Raw genomic sequence first — 27,348 nt, 5'->3', positions numbered from 1 at the left:
TCTTTGCTATTTGCAATGTGTATAACGAGGCTCCTCTACGGGTTCCTATCGTTCGGCGGTGGGGCGGGTAAGCGAAACGACTAGGCAGAACCGCAAGGCACGAGAAACCAATGAAAAGAAGAACAGGAATAGAATACATAAACTACTACTAATAATACTACTAATAATAATAATATGTACAGTAATAATTCTGCTTTTCACAGCTACTTGGCTCACACACATTGTAACAAACGTAATATAAAATATTTTATTTCGTTTATCTTAAATACACTTAACAAAAGTAAAAGTGCTAAGCAAGATAGTGAGTGATTGCTTATTTTATATATACATGACACACTATCAGAACATGTAGAATGTAGATGACTGTGACGTTAGGTCTAAAGGTGAAACTTCCAAGTGTAATGCACCAATGGATATATCTCTTATTTAGTGCAGTTTTTAAAACTGTATATTGAATTATGAAAACAGTTTTAAACGGTATCCTTTTAAGGCAAGGACGTTGTATTGAAAAAATGAACCGTTTTTGAAGCCTCAATAAGTATTTTAAGATTATAGAATATTGAAACATTATCATACATGCATCAAATGACCAATGCACAACTCATATTTTTGTATTAATTCTACGTTTACTAGTGGTTAAATGAACACCTATACGGGACACTCGTAGTACTAATGCTTTACAATTGACGGCAATAAATATCAAAACTCGCCCTATATCTACCAAAGTCGGCCAATACGAGTTTCTGCCGTTTTGATTTGCTGCTTAACTCGCGAATACTGGATTAGGGGAATGGACCATTTCCATTGGCTGTCAAAACTCGCCTTTATATGAAAATGCTGTTAATTATTTGAAAAAAAACAACATCCATTGACTGTTTTGGAAATTGTGTGCATTGTTTAAAACATATCTGGAATTACTAGCCTATTAAATACTTCAACCACTTTGTACGGTTTGATATTTAAGTTGTTTTTGACCTGTTGGTGAATTTGGCGGCAATTATATTTTTGGAAACCAACAAAATGGACAGCGAAGGTGATGCAAATAGCGACCGATTTTTCATTCGGCTTTATTGTTAAGTCTGTACAATTTCACTAAAAGGGATGCATGTCAAAATCGGCAAAATCCAGTCGACTAGAAAAGCAGAATCCATGAATGAAAAACGGATATGTACGCTTTAATAATAACCTAAGGTAAGGCATTAGAATGTCTTAAATCAAAATGTCGAAGCATACGTAATAGTTGATTAATTAAATACTAATGAACTAGATAATTCATATTGGTCGAGTTGGTTGCCCTCAGTCAACAGAATACATGTATGAGCTAACTTCGGACAGATAAGTGGGCCAATTAATGTTTCGAATTTGATAAACATACCACATCTTAACCCACATCTTTACGACATGTCATTTTCGTTCAATAAAAATCGATCGTTGTAAAAAAACGTATTTCTTAATCGAAAAACATACATATCATATTTCTGTTACTCCTCATCTTTATCTATTGAAAAATGACGCACAGCTCATTGAACGTTCATGCAACATAAATTAGATTTAGCAAATACATGTAAGCGGGCAGTTTCATAGACTACAGAAATGTAAGTGTAAGTATTATCGAGTTGTCCTCACCTTTCGACGTAATGCCTGTGTGTTTGAAAATGAATGAGAACAAAACAAAAATAAAGCTAGAGAATGACATACTATACAATTAGCCAAAAAATCTTATATACTGGAACATTTCCTGTGGTAAAAGAATATCTAATAAAAAAGCCGAATAGCAATAAAAATAAATACGTTTTTGAATTAATATATTTGTTCAATTGAACAAAATACTATCATAACAATAGCACTGCAGATATTACACACCCAAAATCAACAGTTGACACACCGAATATTAAATGACGCTTGTGGACATAGTAGGGAATCAATTTATGGGTATGGAATCAATCTCTATAATAAAGTTAATGTCAATTTCAACTTGTCGCGGAGTTAACATATGCTGTTTAAGATTAATTATATTAGATTAGTACATTTAGGCCACTACTTTTATATAAATTGGTTTACAAAACCGGCGAGTCTAATTTTCCGAAAAGTACAAAAAAAATAAAATGATTTTCACTTTTTTTTCAAAATTACTTTCCCGACCGTATTGATTTTGGTGCGAAACGAAAGAAAAACGAACAGATAAGAGTACGAATGCAGTAGATCTCGACTGGTTTGTTGTTTCTTAGGCGTATTCGCCAATTTATAGTGATAGCATGTGTGCCAGTCAACTGTTATGGCAGCGCCGTTGGCAATGGTAGAATTGACGATAGCAGTCATTCTTTGTATGAAATAATTAATTTAAATGTGCAGGAGTTGTTAAAATAACAATAGCAATATACACTAGCAAATTTAACAGCCGACACGAACAATATTTTACTGTCACGTGATTGTTGTTTTTCCTCGTCAATTTAGGTCATGAAAATATTGTTGTTTATAGATAAAAAATAAAAGTGTCAGCGGCTGCCATCGAATTAGTAGACACAAATATCTGAAAATTATGTGTGAGAAAAACATTTTATTACATGTTATGGTTAAATATCAAATAACAGTGCACTAAGTGTGAGTGGTGAAATCGAAAGTAAAATTTCTAAGTTGACACCGGTGACCTAGTTTCACAAGTTCGGTGGGTGGTGTTTATGGATTTTAAATCACAGAATGGTTTGGAAATACTTGTCATTGAGTCAATGTAAAGCTTGTGTTTATTCTAGATTACATGTTTATTCATGTTTGGGATAGAAGAGTAAAAACAATGACAGAGTTAAACACATGTGTCAATGACATTTACTAATGCCTGCGAGTTGTGTGCAGAACATTTAGATAAAACAACACGGAAAACTATTTTGAATAAGTCCATATCAATTTGTAATGAGCTTGATAGTTCACTGTTAATGAAATTTGTTGTTGTAACCAAGGAATACTCTTTAAAATGAAAAATAAACAAGCATGAAGTACAGATGCCCTGTGAATGCATGCATACACAAAATGGCGGAGTTGGAAGAAGATGAAAATATCCGATACATAATTATGGATTTCTCTGTCAGTTTACTATCATTGGTACATAATGTTAAGTCACATACTAGATTTATTATTTTGCTATGTGATTTTTATGTACTGATGTGGTAATTTGCTGCAAGATTTGAATTTGAAATGGATTTGGTGAACATCCCATGGTAAATATCCCTGTCTGAAAATATCCGGACTTTGCAGGGATCGGGTAACATGCAACTAGTACCAAGCATGGTAAGGGTTATTAAAACTCAAATCTAGGTCTAGTTTGGTTTTTAGTTTTTCAGGAATTGTTTTCATAATATTAATACTCAAATGTCTTTATAAACTGTTATTTCCTTATTTTCAAAATTGGTAATTATTTCACTTTATTGACATTTTTCAATATTGAAAAAACTGAAACAACATTTAGAAAAACAACATTTAGAAAATGTAATGAATTGTTTTTATACAGTGCAATTTTTGTGTATTTTAATGCGTAAAATTCGCTTTTTCTTCTTTTTTAAATTTTTTATATTGGTCAGTTTTTAAGTATTCTGCATTCACTTTTGCTTTAGCATACCGTTAAAGCTAAACAAATGTCTTGCTGAGTGATATTCAATGTATATTTGATAGTTTATACGTTTAAACATGTTAAATTGTCAATAAATGATATAAATTTTCAATGTTTTTATGTTGTTCTCTGATTTTTACCCTTTAAGAGTATGTTTTGTGACTTTTTTCCTTTTTTTTTTTTTTTTTTTTTTCGACCACCCGGTGGACATTTTTACCAAAAATTCTTGTAAACCAAAAAATAAAAAAGGAGTGGCCTTATAAACAAATAATGGTCCGGGGACAAGCATACCGTACATTCAAAACCAGGCTCCCAGACATGCTTGCACAACATAAGTTGCATGTTATATTCGACCTCATATTATTCTCTTTACATATTTTTTTTTAATTGTAATTGCTCTGAACGCCCTAGGCACTAAGCTCCCATTCTATGCAAAGACATTCAATTAATTTATTCTGCATGCAAGGAAAATAGTTTTAGGACGACAATAATGGGAACGTGTAGCAATTTCGGAGTAGAAAGACACTGCTTGGAAATATTTTTTTCGTATTCCAAGAGACCGTTTTTATTAATTTACAACATTTAGGAACAATTTGATTATATCAAGTGGAATTTCTGCCGGCTTCCTTATTATTTAACGGAGACTTTCGGAAATAATTCTGTATAAATCATATGTGCGTGGAAGTATGGAAGAAAATTGTTCACAAGATCTGTGATATAGTTTGAGCATAGAATAAATAGATGTAACGTTTTATCGTATGCCTTTGTTGTATGGAATGTTTTAAGTGAGAGAAAGTTTAAACAGTGATGATTGCGGTAAATTTCCGACACGTTTCAGGGATGTAAAGCATACATATAATGTTTGTTAACAATTTAACCAAAATACGTACTGAACGAAGGCCACAAGTAAAACAAGTGCTAGCTCGAATTCGCAGATTATATACGAGATACAACGCGTGATAAATCTTTTCTTAAACGTTAAGAATGAACTGTTCATATTTTTAATCTGCATTCTTGCTTTTTCTTTATTTGTTCCCAGGTTTAGTACAATGATGCTTCTTATTATGAAACTCTATTATCACACAGTTTTAAACCTTTTATTTTATTAGGCAGACTGTGTGTTATGTTCATAGTTTCAATCAATGACTGCATCGTATCTTTGAAAAGATTTTGCATTAGGTGCTCTGAATTGTATTCCTCCGTCTGCAGATAGAGTTGTGATCTCTAATCATTGAAGTACTTGGGGTTTACTTATAAGTTTAATAGTATTTGTTTTATTATTAAATTTCCTCAAGTTGATAAGATTCACCTTTTACGTTTTTTCTTTGTGTAGGATTGTTGGGATAAGAGTGAAGTTTGTGCACGTAAACTGGTTTAAACCCCCAGTAAATTTACATTTTACTGACCGTTCCAAGGCGGTACCTAACAATCCTTTATCGTTATTGATTTGTTATGGCTTGGTCTTTCAACCCAACATTTGCAATGCGGAAGACCCTTAAACCGGTAGACAATTGGACAGTTTGTCTGCACGTTTGTATCGGATCAAAGTGCAATTATATTACACAGCATTCACTTAAGATTAAGACCAGAACAGTACGATTAATAGGTCAACGTATCCACCACTTTTATTATAGTCCCGGTGGTCATGTGGACTAACCGGCTGTTCTCTATTTTTCTGGACTTTATCGGCGTGAACCCAACAAAAAACAAAATTCTTTTTTATGCTATAACTGTATTACTTTCTGCAATTTCGATATCATAGAGTAAAATAATTATAAAAAATGTATTACCAGGAAAACTTTTTTTTGGTCCAAAACATGAGCGAGTCACTTTAATATTTATGCAAAAAAAGTGTTTACAAAGGATTATAATTGAACAATGTAGTTAAAAACCAATTAACACAGTTTCTTTTACCCTGTTACATGTTCACTAGCTCAAATCATGATGAATCATAGTTCACCATAACAGGAACAGTAGCAGCCACATCGCCATTCATCAAGTAGTAATATTTGCTAAAAGAAGTGTCTATTTGCCAACTTTTGTTGTAGTCTTTAATTCTCCAGCTCGTTCATTTATGAAAGCGAGTGTCAAATTGATCTGAATTCACAGACAACGTTTCACTATGCAATAAAAATGTCATTCGTGGTATGAAATAATGATCGTTTAAAAAAGGACATGCATTATAAATACTGTCAGTGTTTTTTTTAACAATAATGCTCTTGTCTGAACAATTGATTTTATCGGTTTGAAATACCAAAACGTTTTTCATTCACCGCAGTTTTATTTATTGTTGTGTTGCCAAGACAAAGACATTAATGTTTTAAGTGTTTACGAGTAAAGAGAAAATGTCAAACGTTCATGTTAAAGGGCATAAATAACTGATCGAGACATATTGCTTGTATATTGCGAAATTTGTTCCTTGAACGACAACACTCTATCACATTTATCGTTTTAATAATAAAAATAAGTATGTGTAAGCAAATCAATATCGGCAAATGTGGTTACAAAATACTTAAGTACAATGACTTCTTTCCAAATATTCCGATATTGATTGTTGAAAACAAATAACATAAACAAAGTACAAAAATTATCTTCGTACGAACTTGATTTTTCGCTCTAGTGAAGTAGATGTATTCCTGAAATATTTTTTCTGAACTTCATAAGATAAGTCATTGAATTCATAGTTTAAATCTTGAATAGCTTTTTAAACAAACTTTATTAAAAACATTTTTAAAACCAAAAAAAAAAATTAAAATAAGAGAGTCTTACCAGAAAATACACCATTTATCTAATGTTTTGAAATGTATTCAAGTTATGAATGCTTCTAAATCAATGGAAGAGTCTTTCAAATCTGAAAAAAAGAAAACGTACAGCAGGTTGAAATAGTAAGGCTGAAAAAACAGCAAAACGTACATATCCTGAAATGCCTATATAAAGTGAAACAGCTCATTCCATCCCGTTTGGGCTGGTTAGAGTGAGGCTTCATCGTGTAAAGGATATGATGTCGCTAATGTAAATGTAATCAACATAGAGCAAAGTGTGTATTTGTTAAAGATTGGCCAATAAATAGTAAATCTAGTTCGAATATTTTAAAATGGCATCACATGCGTTTCAATTTTGACAATGATATCCATACGCGACCGATGGTTTTATACCGATCTAATAATACGAACGAAAGAACGCGAATGTGGCCCTTACACAAACTAATTTACAGTAAATGTAATGTGAAGTGAACATTAATTTTCTGCGTACATTATGATCAAAATTTGTCCTTTTAGGAGTTTTCCGAACATTATATTTAAGAGATAAATGTATTAGGGTTTCACCAGACATGTGGAAATAATATAGTTTCTGTGCTACCATTACCGTGATTTTATCTATTAAGCAAATGCGTTATGACATACCATCAGCTAAAAGAATAATGTAATGAAACAGATAATAGGTTAGCAAGAAAGATAGAAAAACAAAATTTGTTACACGGTATAATTTAGAAAATAAGGATACTAATAAAATAAAAGTTTATAATATGTTACGCGTTGGCATATGATGATCAACTGTGATTTTCGTGTCCAATTATTTAAATCAATCTAATAAGTGAGGGAAAACAAAACTTTATTGGCTTGTTAGCTTGAACATACACATACGTCAAAGATAGATCATAGTTATAAGCCAGTCCAATCAGTGCCTATCATGTGACAACGCATAGAAACATAAATACTCTTCATCTTTAAAGCAATTTGAACAGTTAAAGACACGTTAAAAGATATTTGTGTAAAGTTTGGAGATTTTTAGTGTGTGCATTACTATTATATTATTTTAAAATTCAAAGTTTGGTAAAATTCAAAAGAGTTCTAAACACCAACAACGTCTTTTATTGAATGCTACACTTAATTCCAAATCAGTGTTTCACTTTATATAACGAAGTGCCTTTTTGTTATGTTTAAAATATGAATGTTTGTTATTCATGTCAGTTAATAGCTCATTGAGCTAATGTTTCTTATTATCATATACCCGACTAGTAACAAAACTTTCTGGAATATCTTGAGTCTTTATATGTTAGGTAAATCTTTAGAAGCATATCGACCAAGGACTTGTCCATGGCCCACGAGAATTTGGTTGTGCGAAATGCGACCAGATATCTCCTAAAATCCACCACTTCTATAAGTTAATTGTTTTATCAAACAATGCTCATTGTTCTGTAATTGATATCAGAAAACCGCATTTGTACATATGTCAGTATTGTAAATGCATGTCAACTGCACAAGAGAAGAATTGTTAAAAGTCAAATGACGTTATGGAGCCGTTTTAGTGCCAGCATTAATTGCGATGTTATCCACAATAATAAATGCATGTATGACGGCCGTTTTCATTTCTTTTTTTTTCTTTTTTCTACAACCCTGCACTCTCTTAAAAGAAACTTAGTCATCTATATAGAAATGAAAATTGTCCAATTCATATGTTGCATAAAACGAACACATGTTTTACAGCTACTTAAAATAGATTCAAAATTTTTGAGTAAACTTTCTTCGAAAGTTCATCTAAGTTAAACTTAATTTTTGGAAAGCCTTTTGTTTCTTCTAAATTTGTCTCTCTAAGTGCGTATAAGTGCATATAAAGCATAACACGTTAAAGTTTCCTGTGCCAGGCGATTCGCTAAAAGGCCCAGTTTATTTGTCCCTTAAGTACCCCAAAAACAAATAACCTTAATTGCTGTCTCATGTTTATCAGATGCCAGATCTGAGTAATCTTCTGTGAAGTTCTTGAGGATTTATTATAGAAATGAACAAATGATCATATCTAATAGTTTTTTTGTTGATAATTGTTAATTTCTCAACGGTCGAATTAATAAATATATACATTGGCTATGCAATCTGTATACTGAAGAGTTGGTCATTTGTTAGTTACAGTATGAGATTATCCACTCTAAAAGTGTCCACTCTAAATGACCCTGAGCCAATAAATAAATACAACGTAATTTGACCCCTGCTGTGACAAAAATAAAACAATAAACAAGGGATACACGAAGGGAATTACCATGCCAAACATTCCTTAAACTAGGCTTTCAATAACTATTGCCGAACAATAAAATATAAAAGATAAAACATTTAAAGGCTCGATATATCATTTTTGATAATTAAATGTATATATGGTAGTTACAATTTTTTAAGATATGACACATGCTTGTCCGGATGCGATAAACATTCACACAAATCACGAAATAAAATATTTAAATGTGTGAATAATGCATAGTTTAAGAAATTACCCAATTAAAATTATAATTTAGTAGGACAAAAATAATAAAAGAGGCAAGGTTTTTATGGATTATAGCACAAAGTGTTCAAAGAATTGCATCTGATTTTTATTTCTTTTAAATAAAAAACAGGTGTTACAAGATTAGGAATGGTTGCACTTGCCAACATGAATGACACTATCAAATCTACAGTGCCCTCGTGATCATTGCTTCTATTCTAAGAAAGATATTTGCGTTTTTGTAGGTGTGGATAAATTACTGTTTCCACTTGTTTATTGAATATCGTTTGCATTTGAAGAAAAGACTTATGGCAAAGCCACAATATAGCCTCAAACAATTTGACACATGTCTTAATATGCAAAAAAATATTTTAATAACTTTGTCAAACATATTCCTTGTTATGTTTTATTTTAACTCCTACCCTTAAATTCTTTAGGGAAAAGTAATTTCTTAAAATTCTTATAGATGTACAAATAATGAAGAACTGGTTAACCCATCATAGTGTTAAGGTCTTGGACTGCAACATCGTCAATCAAACATATATTCTGGGTAATATCTTGTAACCATTTGTAATATGTAATATGAATGATGACCATTGTCTGTCAGAGTCTACTGCCAGCGATCGTTATCCAGAGACTTTCAAATGACAAAAATAGAAATCAAACAAAGCATTTTACTGTAATTTCATTATTGATTGCAGCAAACAAAGATTTGCAATCCGATGAGAGAAGATAATGGAGAATATTAGATAATTGGCAGTTTGAAATGAACTTTTACTTTGTAACTTGCGTCAAGTAAAATATTATATTTAATTGTACGGCGTATAAGAACATTATTCATAGAAATGCCTTGTACATAGATTTGTATTATTTCTAATTGCAATCTAAGTACATTCAGAATATATGTATATTCAGTAGTTTCTGTACATAAGTATTAACGCGTTATTCTGTGATGAAAATACGGATTTTTTTTAACTTTTACTTCGTTAATAATACCTCGTATTTAAAGGTTTTAAATACCATTGACTCGTAAGATGATTTTTTGTTTCAACAATGCTTACAATTCAACCTACATTATGATAATGGTAGCTTACTTTACAAAGATAACACATTAAGGTACAATCTGATCTTGTTTACAAAGCGGTCTTCAACTATGACAAAAAAATGGGTATACAATATAATCAAATTTAAAAATAGTAAAACAAATCATCAAACATTAAGTGTGTAACACATATATACAGTCATCAAAATACTCATTTTGCGACATTCATAATGGAAACGAGCATTCATCATTTGCAGAAAGAAACTGAATTATTAAATGTATCGCTACAATTTTTTGTTGTCTGTAATAAGGTGTTTTATTTTTATTCACAATTTTAAAGGTATCTATTGCAGTGCAATCATGACAAAGAGTGGAATAGATTTAAGAAGTTTAGAAAAATAAGGAAACGATCTCATATCCAAGGTAGCCAATATAATAGGTTGCGAACCTTAGTGAGTAGTGTGAATTGTTTGTTAATGCACTAACTTCACCGTAATACTTTTGCATGAGCCCATCAAAAATTTCGATAATGACAACAACATACAATTTACACTTGTTATCAAACGACAACAAACATAAATGTATGCAAAGTGGTATTATTAGGAATGGCGTTTAAACAGGACTATTATTAGAGAACGGTTTATGTCGTTTATATAGATAAAAAAGAAGCGTCCAAAGAATGGATCCTAATAGGACTCCACTTTTGACATTTTGATATTAAGGTTTATTTAAGAAGACCGCGAAACACATGCATGCAATTCTACTACAGTGGACATTTCAATCATGAGTCAACTAAACATGTGGACTGAATGCTACTTAATTAAAGGTTATGAAATAATTGATTGTTTCTAACTTTTTAAAAAAAATCAGTAGATTTCCAATGTTTTTTTCAAACACTTTGGAAATTGTCGGAAGACTTGAGATATGATTAATTATTCAGATCATTATTGTATTATTATAATACAAAGTTGATCAGGAAATTTAGGAATGATATTTGTCAAGAACACTCTTAAGTGTTGCAAATATACTTGCATCATATTCATTTCTTTAAACAATAACTGGTAACAACATCACTATTCGAGTTCACACCTATCATATTACTTGAAGCTAGACAGTGGCGTGTTTCAATAACCAAAATTATTGGGACTGTCGTGGGTAATGAATTAGTTTGACACGGCTCATGTGTTTATGCACATCATTTTCTTTTTATTATCATTGCTTTCAGCTGCTGCTGATTGCGTTTACACGATTTGTAGATAAGATCTCAAATCAGAGTAGTCTGATTTTAAACATCCAATCAGTAATATATACGTTTATTTATGAGAAGAAGAAAAACTGTAATAAATCAAAAATATAAATCACTGACATAGACAGTAGGTTATTAAGCTTTTGAGCACAAATGACCACAAAATTGAGCTATAAGTAAACAAACCAACACCAAAAAGTCACTAATTGAAAAACAGTTAATCGGAGGAAATGTATTTGTTCTTCCGTTAAATTCTATTGCAAATGATTATCGAAACATTTAACTTTCTTGAAGATTTTTTAAACAAAACTCAAAATATCATTCCAACGGAAGGTAAGCACGTAAATCGCACAAGCTGCTGATTTATAAAGTATTACAAATTTACCTTATTGATTTCGCGTAACGACCAATTCTTTTCTTTACAAGAACTAAATCTCTTTTTAAAGAAAATGAAAACAAAACATTTGAAACTACGTGGGATTTGGTATTATTTCTTTCAAACTGATCCAAACTTTACAGTAATAATTATAGTTTAAATAACAGTAATTTACTGAAAGACTGAAAACAAGTTAGTTACGTACAGATTTGGACATTTAATAACATGCGTCTTACTTATTTCATATCTTAATATTCGATAGTTGCTTTCCAGACTAAAATATGGCATACCGGTAAAGTAATTGAATACTTAAATTCAGTGATGACATCTGAACAAAAACGTTCATGACAGGGAAACATTTCATACTGTTTTGGTATGCCGGATGCCGGCCTATTTTATCAATATACGGGATTCAGGGGTTGGGCCCCACTAATATAGCAAACGGGATTCGGATTCAATTTAAACCAGTAATCAAAAAGTATAGTAAAAGCAAGACTTTCATTAACAAATATGTTGTCATTCTTAGAATTCAAACAAACTTTAAAGTGTTGAAGAAATGTCTATCTGTTTGATCAACAAATGTCACTGTAGGCAAACTGTAAAATGACCACATTCTTGAAATGAACACAATACAAACATGCATTGTTATAAATCAATACATAAATTGCCATTCAATGTTTTAAATTTGTTGCGCTTTAAAGTATTACTTTTAACAGTATTGGTCATAGAGCAAAACCGTACTAATGTGGAGTGGCAGACAACGGGAATACACACAGGATGAATATCAAAGATACCCGCATTTTGTGCCATCCCCTTTATGTACCGCTTCAGTAAGCTTGTGGTGAAATATACTTGATTCAATCCAGACTGATGTCAATAATCAGGCGCAATCAAACCGATTATGATTTTTTCATAACAATGATTATATGCTACATCTGTCGGATTCGTCTCTTCTAGAATGAGTCCTTCACATTTCTGCTGCCATTAACGGATTATTTTTTTATGTACGTGCAAATTATGTCATAATTGAAAACCATAAAAAGGTTATATTTCATTTATTTCTTTATCTTAGTAATTTATAATGCCATAATGCATGGTTTTAGACGGTTTTGAAGGAGTCTCAAAACCATCATGTGACATATAAACTAATGAACGTATTAAAGGACGTTGATTATTACATCTTCGTTCATTAACATTAGAGCTTGTATAGCCTAATGAAGTATATATAATTTACCTTGTAAATTAATGTAGATATGACCCCCGGCACTCTAATTTTCACAGTCTTACGAAACCATCCAGACGCACGCAATTCTCTTGAATTATTTGTTTTTTATATATAAGAGTCTTAAAAAGCCAGCATTCCCTGTGTGCTACATTTTCGTGTACTACAAAAGACATCTTTGTAATGCCTTGACTGTATCACTAAAATATACCTGCAGAAAATTTCAAATTCTTTTCTAGCGTAATTTCCCCCCAAAGAATTGGATAAAATTTATTAAATATTTTACCAACTTAAAGTATTTAGTACTTTTGAGGTGTGTGGTTCACAATGAATTTCAGTAGTGCAACGTCAGGTAGGCTACAGTCGATGACGATGGACTCAACCCGATGGCGCTTTTGATATTAAATGTACGTTTTATATTTGCAAACTAACAGCTTTTCTTAATATTTACCTTTAAAGCATATTCACATAGTGGAGGAAGTTACCCGATACGGAAAGAAAGGGATTTCTTGTCAGTGTTTAATGCAAAATCGGTTACCTAAACATTCATTTGTCACATACTTGTGTAAAATTGTAATGAATACTAGAATACGGTTTAGGCTACGGAATGTTAAAACTATGGTTTCGTATAAGAAAGATAGATCAGAACATCCTCCCTGATAGAGCCTCTCCCACAATCTGTACAGTTTGGGCAGTTTGTAGGCCGAGTTTTTCACTACGGACAAAATAAAGTGACTGGTAACCAGATTGAACTGTCCTGTTCAAAGTGCCACCAAAATGGTCACAAATTCCAAGATTGCCGAACGATTGGGTATGTAACGGATGTAAAAGGTCAGGTCACAAGCAGTCTGACTGCCCTAGCGATGTCCCGGATTCGGATACGGAGTCAGAGCCGTCTGTTGTTCCTCTCCAAACCAAAGTCCCAAAAATGCAGCATCCAATTACAGTAGAAAGCCGCGATCTCGTGATCCCGGTCCCAGTCTACGCCAAACATCCTCCACGAGGAACGCACATAACGACCATCGCCAGCGATCAATGGACAATTTTGTAAACATGGCCGGGAAAGAGAACAAGCACGAGTCTCCTAACAAGGAAAAGTAGGCCACGCTCAAAGTCGTTTCCCTCCCACACCTGTTGACATTATACACGACAGATCGGACACAACTAAAAAGAATAAAAAAAAACAACATAGGGATACTTTAACTGCTTGTTTCGAACTATATGGCATTCTGCATTTATAAACGGACTATGATTTTGATTTATGATTTTGATTACGGCGCATGTTTTATCGCATGCCCTTCTATTAAAAACGCATGTTTTTACTCAAAATACAATGCGTTTTTGAAATACAAATACTCATGTACGACACATGTATATTATTTGAAGATATTGTCTTCAGAATTAACCACCATTAACATATGTATATGTATATAAAAATATATATATATATATATATATATATATGAATTATAGTATTTAAAAAGAAGATAAATCAATTATTGACGCAGGTAACATGATACCTTTGTTATATGCATAAACCTATTTCGTGTTTTAAGCCATTATTTGTAAGCAACTGTTGCTCTTTTTCTACTCCGTGTATTTTACAAATGCATGCAACAAATATTATCATAGAGATATAAATGATAGTGTTTTTAATGGTATTATTTGTGATAATACGTTTATGTTACAAGCAATGTTCACACCTAACTTGCTACATATACAAATTGTCTTAAATTTTTCTCTCTAAGACTAAACGATATGTGTAAACGCAAGATTAACCTATGCATAATTTTATGTGATGCCATGTTATACTTAAATTTTTTTTTTCGTTAAGTAAGCATGACGTGCATTTTGACTTATTGTGTGATACTATGTTTGTAAATGATGTTTAACTTTTTTCACATTTTATCTCTCAACTGTCAAGGGTTGAGAGATCACAACAAACGTCTACGTCTTAATGAATATTTGTCTAACCAAAAAGTAGACATAGCATTTTTGCAAGAGACACACTTGACTGAGGATATAGTAAATCAATTCTCAAACGACTTAGACGGCTGGGTAATACTTAATGCAAATGGAAACAATCTAAGCCGGGGATGCTCTATTCTAATTAAAAAATCTTTCTTAAGCAATTGCTGCATTATCGATAATGTGAAGGACTTAAATGGTCGGTATTTAATTTTAAATATCAAAATTTTTGAACATACATATTCCCTAATTAATATTTATGCGCATAATTATGTCAAAGAAAGGAAATCTTTTTTTCTTAATCTTAATAACATGTTAAAAGACAAATGCTTAGGTATTTAAGTGATTGGAGGTGATTTTAATGAATCAATATATAATATAGATAGAGTTTCTAAAAACAACAATAATGCAAAGTCGGGACAAAACGTTATAAAACTTATCAAAGAAAACAAATTAAATGATATATGGCGTGAAAGCAATCCAGATACAAAACATTACACATGGAGAAGGAAAAGCAGTAACGAAAAAAAGCAGAATTGACTACTGGTTAATAGACAAAACATTTGTTCCCTTTATCGAAAGTACTGATGTCCGACCAGCCTGTATTAAATACAAAGATCACATGGCAATTTCTATAAAAAAATCATAAACAAATAGAAAGAGGTCCAGGTTACTGGAAATTCAACAATGCATATTTAGATGATGAAAAATTTGTAAATGCAATGTCTAATACCTTAAAACGTAGTTTATCATTAAATGAAAACAAGAACATACAAACAAAATGGGAACTGATGAAAATTGAGATCAAAGATAAATCCATTGAATTTGCAAAAAATAAAACAAAGAACGTCCGAGATAAAATAACAGCATTGGAAAAAAACTAAATTATTTAGAAGCCAATGATATTAATAATGAGGAAAAGAATAAATACAAATTGATTTAGAAGAATTTTACGCAAACAAAGCGAGAGGTGCTCAAATAAGATCCCGCATTCAATTTCTAGAAGAAGGTGAGAAAAACACAAGTTATTTTTTGTCCCTTGAAAAATCAAGACAAACGAGGAAAAATTTGACAAAATTAAATGTGGATGGCCATTTATTTTCAGAAAAAAAAGTGATATTCTAAATGAAGAAGTAAAGTTTTATAGCAAGCTATTATAATCAGATAAATTAGATGAAAACGATATTAAAAATATATTAAAGATATTCCTTTAGAAAATAAGCTAAGCGCAAAAGAGGCGAAAATGTGTAAAGGTTTTTTCACTAATAAGGAATGCGAAAATGCTTTATTGTCAATGAAAATAAATAAAAGCCCTGGATCCGATGGCTTATCAGTTGAATTCTACAGAAAGTTTTGGAAATTAATAGGCCCTTTATTGTGTGATGTTTTTAATGAGGAATTCGTCAAAAAAGAGCTTAGCTATACACAAAAATCAGGAATATTGTCATTATTATATAAAAGGGGGACCCTACAAATATAGAAAATTGGAGACCACTTACGCTTGAAGATTACAAAATTGCAGCAAAGGTTTTATCACTAAGGCTACAGAGAGTTATATCCAAAATTGTTAGTTCAGACCAACAAGGGTATATCAAAAATCGTTTTATAGGGTACAACCTTCGTCAAATACAAGATATTATTGATTATGCGGATGAGCTGCAATCCGAAAGCGCGATCATATTTCTTGATTTTAGAAAAGCATATGATACGATTGAATTGCATTTTCTATTTCATACACTAAAACATTTGGATTCCACGATGACTTTATCAATAGGATCCAAACATTGTACAAAAATTGCTTCTTACATATTTTCAATAATGGATGGAAATCAAATCCGGTATTCCCTGAGAGAGGTATACGCCAGGGATGTCAACTCTCTTCATTACTTTTCATCCTTGCTGCAGAAATTATGGCCCTTAGAATTAGATCTAGTTGCATTGTAAAAGGTATTGAGGTCACAGTAGACAATGTAATAGTTCCACTCAAGATATCTCAGCTAGCAGATGACACGACTCTTTTTGCAAACTCTGTACATGATATTGAAAATGCATTACAAATAATTGAAGAATATGGTATTTTTTCCGGACTAAGGTTAAATAAAACTAAAACGGAAGGTATGTGGATAGGAAAAGCCAAGGACTTTTCTATTAAACCTGGCAATATCAACTGGTCAAATAAACCAATAAAAGCACTTGGGATTTATTTTGGTCTCAACCAGAGAGAGTGCGCATCTTTAAATTGGGATTCTAAAGTAGAAAAATGCAAAGGGATAGTACAAGGTTGGTCAAAAAGAAAATTAACGTTTTATGGAAAAATACAAATTATAAAAACGCTACTTATTCCAAAATTCACATATGCCTTTCATGCATTGGTCGTTCCGTATCATGTGATAAAACTGTTAAACAAAATCATATTTAGCTTTTTGTGGGATAACAAAAATGAAAAAAATAAAACGAAGGACGCTTTTTGCTGCAAAAATGAACGGTGGTTTAAATATGATAGATTTAGAATCTTACATTCTCTCAATAAAAATAAAATGGATACCTAAATATATGATGCAAAAGTTTGGCAAAGATTTTTTAGTTTTTTCTATGAATTTAGATAGTCCTAAACGCATTGAAATCAGTCAATTATCTCCCATTTATAGAGATTTAATTACTCTTTGGATAAGGCTAAAAAATGTTGAACCTGAATCCCCAAAGAGTGTTTATGACATCAGGAACCAAGTTCTTTGGGGTAACAAATTTATTAAATTTCACAACAAATCATTCATTTAATTCTGACATGATGATATATTAAATGAAGACGGTGTTATTTGTGGGGGGAAATATTTCAAAAATTACGCTATAGGCAAAATTGGATATCAGAAATAATTATTTTAAAACATGTTTTCCCCAAAAACTGGTTACGAATTACCTCTAGCGAAATATCAAAAAAATCAAGAGTGTCAATAAATAAAAATATTACTATTAATAATAAATCACTTCTACAACTGACAAACAAGGATATAAATTCGTATTTGATTAAGGACAAGGTTATCCGACCTCATGTCCATCGCTTTTGGAAACATTATTTTGATAAACAAATAGCTTGGGATTCATTTTATAAAACTATTTATGCCATACCAGAAAACAGAATAATACAATTCAAATATAAAGTTTTAAATAACATTTTTCCGTGCAACGTTATAAAGCATAAGTGGGGTATGAGTAACTCACCAATCTGCAATATTTGCAACACGTGTGAGACATATGATCATGTTTTCATAGATTGTTTAGCAGTAAACTCTGTTTGGCAGATCTTTTCAAATGCCTTTTCAAAATACGGGGTAAACAAGAATATAAGAAAGATTGAATATATTGTACTTGGATAAAATATTACTAATCCTGAATATTTTTATTTAAACCTAATATTCGCCACTCTAGTTTATAGTATATATAAAGCATATTTCATCAGCAATAGTAGACGAGAACATGTCGATATTATGCATATCTTTAAAAATAAATTTGTCATTCTATTCTCATACTATAAAAAGCATAGAGTCACAAACAGATGTTTTAATAGTTTTGCTGAATATTTCGGCATCATTTAAAGATTTAGTGCGTTTCATGTATTATAAAATTGTTGTTTTGTGTTGAATAAAATTTGAAAAAGAAAAAAAAAAGATAGATCAGAAATTCAACCGTTAAGAACCTTTTTTACAATCGCTCTCTTGAAGTATGAAATTATATGAAATTTCAGATGTTCAACTCGAGGGGTGAATGCGAAAAGGTTCTAAGTGACATTAAATAAAGAAGCAGATAGAACCTTTTCGCTTTCACCCCTCGAACTGTAACCTAATTTAGAGTAATAATTCCCAATTTGGGACTTAAACCAACCAGATAGTGAAAATAATTATCAAGTGTTTTTGGTGAGGTTGAGAACTTTCCAAATCACTCTTATCATTTCCAGATTATGGAAATCAATAACAAGTCTTAGAATTTCAAATCTTTCTTTTTCGTACACAACCATGGTATCATATTGTTATGGGATTAAATAGCCTTAGGCACAAGACATTTTTTATCTAATAATATGGCCTCCTATACAATTTAGATTTACCTATGAAAACACTTAGAAAGAATCAACTTAGTGTTTTATATAAATATGTCTTCTTGAAAGAGAAACAGCATGTTTATGTAATTTATTAACAATAAGATATTTGAATGCAAATGTTGGTTTCTTGTATAGAACGTACATGCAGTTAAATTAATTTTTCGAACTGCGTTCTTAAATTTGCAGATTAAATATTTTGAACACGAATCAAAGAAAAATAAAAAGAATCAAATAACTATTTGAGAAACTGTTTTACAATAGTATCAATTTCATCACATATTTCAAATCGTTTATAAGAAACCTTACTATTAAAAGTTTTGTCGGAACAAATTTAGAAAAGTTTGCGGCAATTTAACAGCGCAGCTGTTACGTGCAAACATATTTCAATATATAAATTTTCTTTATCTTCTTAGTGTCAAAATTTACTGACTAAAATAGAGACAATTATTTTACTGAGAGAACATTTATACGGTTTCCAACGCAACAGTTTACAGAGGAATATACGAATGCTTAGTTTCTGTTTGAAGAATGGTAAGCATTAAAGTATGCATGTTGCTTGCATATAATTTTACTATATTGACTCATGTTTTGATGTACCAGATAGTACAGCTGTATACTGGTGATCAAAAATGGTTATTTAAGATTGTTTTGAACCAAAGTTTTTGTCATTATTCAAACATTTCAAAGGGATATTTACAGAAGTTCTAAGATCAGAAAGTATAAGTTTTATTTTAAGGTGTGTGAGTGACTGTCGATTTTTGGAAATTTATATTCAGCTCTTCGGTGAATGAACTACTTTCATTACCTATGTGTAATCATTGTTTCAGCAGTGAGTGAATTTTATCGATTTACATGTTTCGATCAAGTGTTTGTGCTTCAATACATTCTCTGTGTAAAAGTAAGATTTCATTTCATGTGCAACATGTTTGGAAACTGTTGACAGTTTTAAGAGGAGTTTGACTATGATTTTATTTTCATTTACGGTATCTATTGGCTACAGTTATGAAAAAAATGTTGTAAACGATATGCCTTTGTCGCCGTGCAAAGTATCTTTTAAACAATGAACACGTGTACCATATCATGTTTTTTTCTAGTTTCTGCTATACGTTACTTTATCACTATTATTTTTAATTCAACAACGCATTTGTCCTCCATTTTGATGTTTTGACGAACACATTAGAAAGCTGCGTATTGAAAAACAGGAACTTGATTTATAATCACAGCAATTATGTACCTATATATCATTTGTCAGTTTGTGTTAACTCTAGTCCATCGTTTACATAGTCTTTACTTTTACACTTATAATTGTATTATTGAAAAGAGCTAGGTATTTCTAGTTAATCTCTCCACAAGTGGTTGTTTACGAGAAACGTTCATTATTGTACACGTGATCAATAACATTGCAGCTTTGACTTACACAAAAAACAATACATCTTAGTATAATAGTGTTTTGAATGTGATATGCAAAAGCTCGGACTATAAATATTTGAAAATAAGCTAAAACAAATTAAGTAAGGAAGTCAAAATTAGGAATCCGGAGGGTGGTATGCTGCAGAACCAAAAAAGACATTTATAACAATACATGACAGCATATATTCCACATAGAAAACATCGTTCCCGTCAGAGGCGATTTTGTCATCGGGTGGAATGACACAGAAGCGACTGCCCCTTCAGTAATAAAACGTTTCAATTAAATGCATCCGAAGTAAACATTCATTTTACAGTACACTAGTACCTTGGGATCATCACCGGTACCCACTGTACACGTTCATTTTACAATACAAAAGTAAGTTGTGACAACAACGTTACACATTCATGTTACAATACACATGCACTTTGGACCATCATCGGCACCTACGGTCCACGTGTCTTTAGCAGTTCACCTGTACCAAGGGATCTTCATCGGAACGCACGCTACACATTTGTTTTAATCATTCACAAGTTCCTTGAGACCATCATCGACATCCACGGTAAACGTTTATTTTACAATACACGATCAACGGCATCCATTTAACACATTAACTTAGCCATACACAAGTACCGAGGGATGACCGTCAAAGTTTTGATTTATTGATCGTTTAAGTAAATGATGATGACATAAATTAATGATTTTGGTGCAACAGGAACGAAGCAAAGTGTTTCAATTTCTGCCGGCAGGCGCTGTACAGATTTGGATGCCGACGAATGCGATACTGAACTTCTTGCACTTTGGATAGTAATTTCCGGTGAAATTGGGCGTGTTTGCAATTTCGATCTAGACATGCAAGATGAATCAAGTGCAAAAACGCGCCACTTCTTATTTCTTGAACTTTGTGGTTGATGGAAAGTCAATTATGACTTTTAAATAGAGCGCGATCATGATATATCCTTACACGTGAAATTTAATCACAAAATGAAAATCAAATAATCGTCAAAAACCCGATTTTTAGAGCGACTAGTTTGATGAAAGTTATGTATTATAAATAATGACATATTTTCTGTCTTGCTTTGAGTCCACAGCCAGAGATCATTATGGAGAGGATTTAAAATGACAATATCATAAATCACACAACACATTCGTATTCCTGGAATAACGTTGTTGATAACATAAAGGTATGGTTCTTGGAAACAGTGTTGAAAAAATCAGAATATTCTGCAGTGTGGTTCCTTCAGTTTTATTTTAAGTACAATGAACTTCATGTAATTGAAAAAAATATAATGCAACATTTTGAAATGGCGTAAAGATACCCCAGGCCGTGTGAAATTGAAATTAGTATTCAAGATCACTTATCGATCTGCAAATGTAAACTCATTTAGTTTGTGTTATGAAACAGTTATTATATCTTTCTAATGTAACTATTCCAGTGCACATGCAACGTTTTTGTTAATAATTATTTTCTTTTTTTTCAAAACGATATTTGCTATCAATATCATAACTAGTTACATTTTTTACGTTTTTCTACAAACGCCTACTTTTTTTTACTCATTTTTCATCCGTCATAAACACTACTTTGAAACTGCTTTAAAGTTTATAACTGCTTGTTTCAGAGCAAAATAAACACTTTCGACATCAAATATTTAATTTCCTGAGCAATATATGTTATCGTTGGTGTATATGAAGCATGTAGACATGCATACTTAACCGAATTCACGAAACGTTTTGGAAACAAAGCAACAGGAATAGAAACATAATGCAAAGATTAAGGTCAACTTCAGGCAGCTATTTCGAGTTGTTTTCCCTATTTTTTTCCCTTTCTGTTATGATTCTAAACAATGGCCTTGCATGCAGTTCAGATTAGTTATCATGACTTTGCTACAACCAAACATGGTCTTCGTGTCATAATAACTCAAATGTTAAATTAATATTATATTTACAAGCTTTACCAATATGTTGATGAGTGTATAATTATAATATGCAACTATTTATTCCTTATTTAAGTAACAGCGACCTTGAATCGACGAGCAGAAAGACACAGCCTCTGAAAGATTGCTGTTAAAAGCACGGTCACCCATATTAATTCACATGTAAAAGTAGTATTGACTTTTATTTTAAGGTTTCTGACTTAGTCATATGTATATACTAAGTTCACCTTTTTGCGATCTATATTTTCTAACGTAGTGCTACCAAAGCTAATAAATAATACAACGATGCCTTGGATTAACAGGGAAAAGCAGCCAACATATATGTCTCATTAATATAGCATAGCTATAATGAAAATGTGCTTAAAAAGTGTCAAGATGCACAATATCTTGATAGTACATAATTAATATATGCTACAATACAATACAATAATAACGAAACGACATGACGAACTTGTTCTTCATCGTTAACTCATCATCGAACCTACATACCATGGTGGGTATCCATGTTCTTACACTTTATCAATATCATCATATAAACACTCCTGAAAGGAGCGTGATCCACGTAATTGAATATTGTACAGCTTCTAATACAATTTTCTAAGGCCGCTGCACTTTTCCATGGCGTATTAGAGACCATGATCCTCTGCAGACCTCATTTGCTGTCTGGATGATAATTAACGACATTCTGTGGAACAACAATGGTCGCCTGCGGAGCGATACAGCATAATCCGATCTGTCTACAAACATACTATCAATATGGTCCTCTGGAAAGCAAAGATGATTTCATTTTTGATTATCATCTTTTTGCTAAACTAAAAAACCCACATGTTTAAAAAGTCAATACAAGAAAAACAAAAATTATGTAAAAAATAGTTCACACACTGCACATAACCGAAAAATCTCTACTGCAACCAGCGATAACGATTATAATATAACGTCCACAAAATTTAATGTCAGATTTATTTACGTTTAGCGTCATATTGCTCTTAGTTTTAATCTCTTCAAAACAAACAAAACACAGAGTAGAAGAAAATCAAATTATTTTATTTATGTTTCAAATACAAGCTGAAAGTTTAGTTTTGCTCTTATGGCGCTGACCGTTCCAAGGCGATATCCATGATATTAATTGCAAACTATAAACGCATCTGTTGTCTTTTGGCGTTGTTGTGTGTCTTGCGTTGAGAATGTAGAGGTTTTTATCATTGTACCTGGAATCTTATTGTTAACTATTTGCCTGGTGTGCTCGTCCCTGTAGTTTTCATTGTTATAAACGTGTTTATGTTAATCAAAAACTGTATATATTAATAATAGAAGTTAGTCCTACTTCCAATGTACGTTGCGTAATGGAGTTTTTTCTAGAGACGGTTTGCCAAATGTAGTGTTGAACGTCATTGTGTTTGAATATTTTTTATCGTTGTGTCGGTCTGTTATATGGCTCCTTTGATCCCAAAAGTAGAAGTTGAAGTCTCGACGCAGGGAAATGGTCAAATAGACGACGCGATAGCGGTTAATAAATAAACCTAGATTACATGTGAAGAAGAAATACTTCTCAATCCTCAATGTAAAATATACTTTGGGAGTACAAATGTTCATTTAGATTACTACAGTGTAACCGCAACTTCCCATGAGTGACACTGTAACGCATGTACCTCCAAACGAACACCTAGAAACATAGGATTTTAAAAGGAATATTATTCACCTGCATATTTCACCCTGTCTATCAACTCTTATGGTCATCGACATATGAAAATTAACTAGAAGGTCATGTGTCGCATGAAGCCTCTACGTATTTTACAAAGATCCATGAAAGTTCATGAAAACAATAAATAAGACATAGTGAATCTTGAGTTTGTTTGACATTTCACTCGGTTTTATACTAAGTATGACCAGTAAATGACATTTAAATCTTTTTTGTTCCAACCTTATTACGGATTACTTGGATAAAATTGGTATATGCGTCTCATGTAGATATATCTGTCAAGGTAGGACATTTACACTCAAAAACCTGTATAAGAAGTTAGTAAATTTTCAAAAAATAAACGTTTCATTTATAGTAATAACCATCCTGACTAGATATTCATCTTCTAATGACAAGGGTGGATTATTCGCCAGGACCAGTTCATTTTTTGCCCTACCTTTTAATCGATACCCAGTCCTTTAAGGTGTCTGTTCATACAAATGACAGAGTGTAGCTCCAAAACACGCAGTTTTCTCCCACTACATTGAACAAAAACATCACCGGCATAAACCTTCATAATAAATCATAACAAACTTTCTGCCTATTAAATAGATTATACAATACTCTTGTCAAAATGCAAAATAATCACATTTTACAATACACCTGTTACAATATTGCGTGTTCTGATAAAATAATCAATGATATTGTATCACACGTTCTTAGCATAACACTTTTATATTTAGACAATCGTGTTTGCACGTACATATGTATTCATAATACGGCTAGCAGTAATATCATCAGTTCGTTCAACATGTTGCATAGATTAATAATGTAAGTTAACTTTCTTTGATACACACATTATCCAAAGACTAGACGCACATGTATAATAAACCAAATACTCTTGCTTAAATTATTTTCAGTTATGACCCCTGTACGACAGCAGTTCTTGAAGCTCATTGAATATCGGATCGCCATGTATCCAAGACGGTGGGGGACATTCCAACTGATGGGAAGTATTAAAGAATATCTTATCTGTGTTTTAGCGTAGTGACTTTTAATCGCTGATTTTGTTTTTGCAGTAACGTGAATCTAGGCAAACGAATACGAACGTTTGATACTTTTCTAATTTAAAACTAATGTATTAAGTTAACTAACATCCGCTCTATTTTATCCATGCCTGGCGATCCAGGATAGCCCATGAATGTACATTGTACTTAGTAGACCATCTAATTCAATTTTGTCAAAGACGTAGCTTAACTTTTAGACCAGTTCATGAATCGCAGAAGAATGTTTTTTTCCACGTTGCACGGCGTGACGGAATGCAATGGTCGTTGTGTTTGAGGAAAACGTATTATTAAATGAAAATGAAGTTAAAAATTAAAACGGTCTGTTAGTTGTTTCTAAAAATATTGATTTTGAATGCGAACTTATCCTGCATTTAAGTCTTTCCACAGTTGTAGGTTATCCGCTACCATTACAATGTCCTATATTGCTCCATTTCCTCCTCGATCGTCCTGCTATTTGATATCGTGTCATGTATTATGTTACCTTTGTGAAACAATTGGACATTCACATGCTGTTTTATTATGATTATTTCATTTTTACCTGGGCCCATACAATAACCTTACCAATGTTAACAAAATCCCACTCGACACTGTGCCATTGAGTCACAAATTGATATCTTTGGCAAATAAAGGAATGGTTCAATTTTAATTAATACTTGATTTGCTACTTTAATTTTATACACGCATTATTTTTTAACTCGCAAAACCTTTTAATTCATAAATTTGTTAGTTAGTTATTTTATTTATGCAAGGTATCTAACTATTTAGAAACAAACAGCAACCTATAATGGTGATGTTGTAAGAGTTCAAGTGTATTTTTATTGTAAATGTACAAGTCAGTATCAAAGCAAGAAATGATTGTATTATTTGTGTGAAACAGAGTTTTGAATACAGTTCATCAAAGGCCTGTTTGCGTTTCAAAACTAATTGAATTGATTCAATCGTGTAGCAACGCATTAGTTGGAGAAGTTGCACAGAATAATGTCGAAGTTAACAATTCTTGAAAAAGAATTCTAGCCAATAAAATTGACATTAGCCTTAGTAATGTTCGTATATATTTTGTACGATTTTTTTTGTAACCCTGGGATAGAATTCTGTTTTGAACAACAAACTTCCCTATCAATCAATTGCATTCCAATCAAATCACTTTTAATATGGATGTAACAACTGTCTGTTCAGAAGTGCAGACATGTTAGCACAACATGAGTTGCATGTTATATTTGACCTGAAAGATGAAATTGCTGTGAACTTAACGGCCACTTGTATGCAAAGATACGCAATTAAGCTTTCTGCATGCACTTGTATTTTGGACGACAAAAGTCTTAACGTGAGGCATTTTGGAGGAGGAAGGCATTACTTGGAAATAAATTGGTTTATTTCCCGGGGGACCTTTTTATTAATAAACTACATTTAGGAACAAACTAATTGTATCAAGTAGAACTTCTTCTGTCTACATTTTTTTTGAACGGAGCCTTTCATAAAGAATTCTGTATCTATCACATTTGCGTAGAACTATAGGGAAGAAAATTGTACACGCGACTTACGATGTAGTTTAAGCATACGACAAAATGGAAATGTGGTATGAGAATGTTTCACGTGTTCAAGTGTCGGAGTATTTAATCAGTGATGATTGTGGTTAATATCGGACACGTTTAACTGATGAAATACATAGTTACACATGTTTCTTAAAAATTTAACCAAATTTTGCATTAAACAAAGTGTCTTCGACGTTCAAAGGAAGTGTTTTAGGAATATATTTTCAAGAATATATTCCTTTTATAGGAAACTGTGATACGGAATTTTCTTCCCTACATAGACTGAACGGACACCTGCTTTGAATAAAGCATTATGGTTATATTATGTCAATGGGCTATTATATATAATATAATTATATAACATGTCTCTTATTTCAATTCTAAAGCATTGTAATATAAGTTTTATAATTATGTTAAAAAAAATAACTATTAAACAAGATCATTTGTTCATTTCTATAATAAAACCTCCAGAAATGCAGAGTAAGACACTCATATCTTAGATCTGATAGACAACAGACAGCGATAAAGATTAAGATCAATACACAAAAGTTGTATACTATACATGGAAGGGAGGCACTTATACAAGGCTTAAACTAGGGCTTTAAACATCAATTTGTCGCGGTGTAAATTTCCCACGAAACGATGATACGTCGTGCTTAATTTTGTGTCGTAAAGTTGTCTTTTGCGACAATATTGCAAATATCACATTTGATTTAAATTACTCTACAGTAATTTTATTCTTGCAATGTCAATATCTCATATTACAACAGTACATGTTACATCAATACAACAATGTATGACAGATTGTACTGGCATTTGTTCAACTGTACGCAAAACATCTGATCATAATGAAAGGAGGCCACGGAATACACGTCAGCTGTCTTGTATACGACAAATAACGTTGGCACATGTCTTCTAAAACGTTAATAAG

This window comes from Mya arenaria, chromosome 4 (assembly GCF_026914265.1).
Source record: "Mya arenaria isolate MELC-2E11 chromosome 4, ASM2691426v1".
NCBI lineage: Eukaryota > Metazoa > Mollusca > Bivalvia > Myida > Myidae > Mya > Mya arenaria.
Note: the sequence above shows the minus strand (reverse complement) of the source record.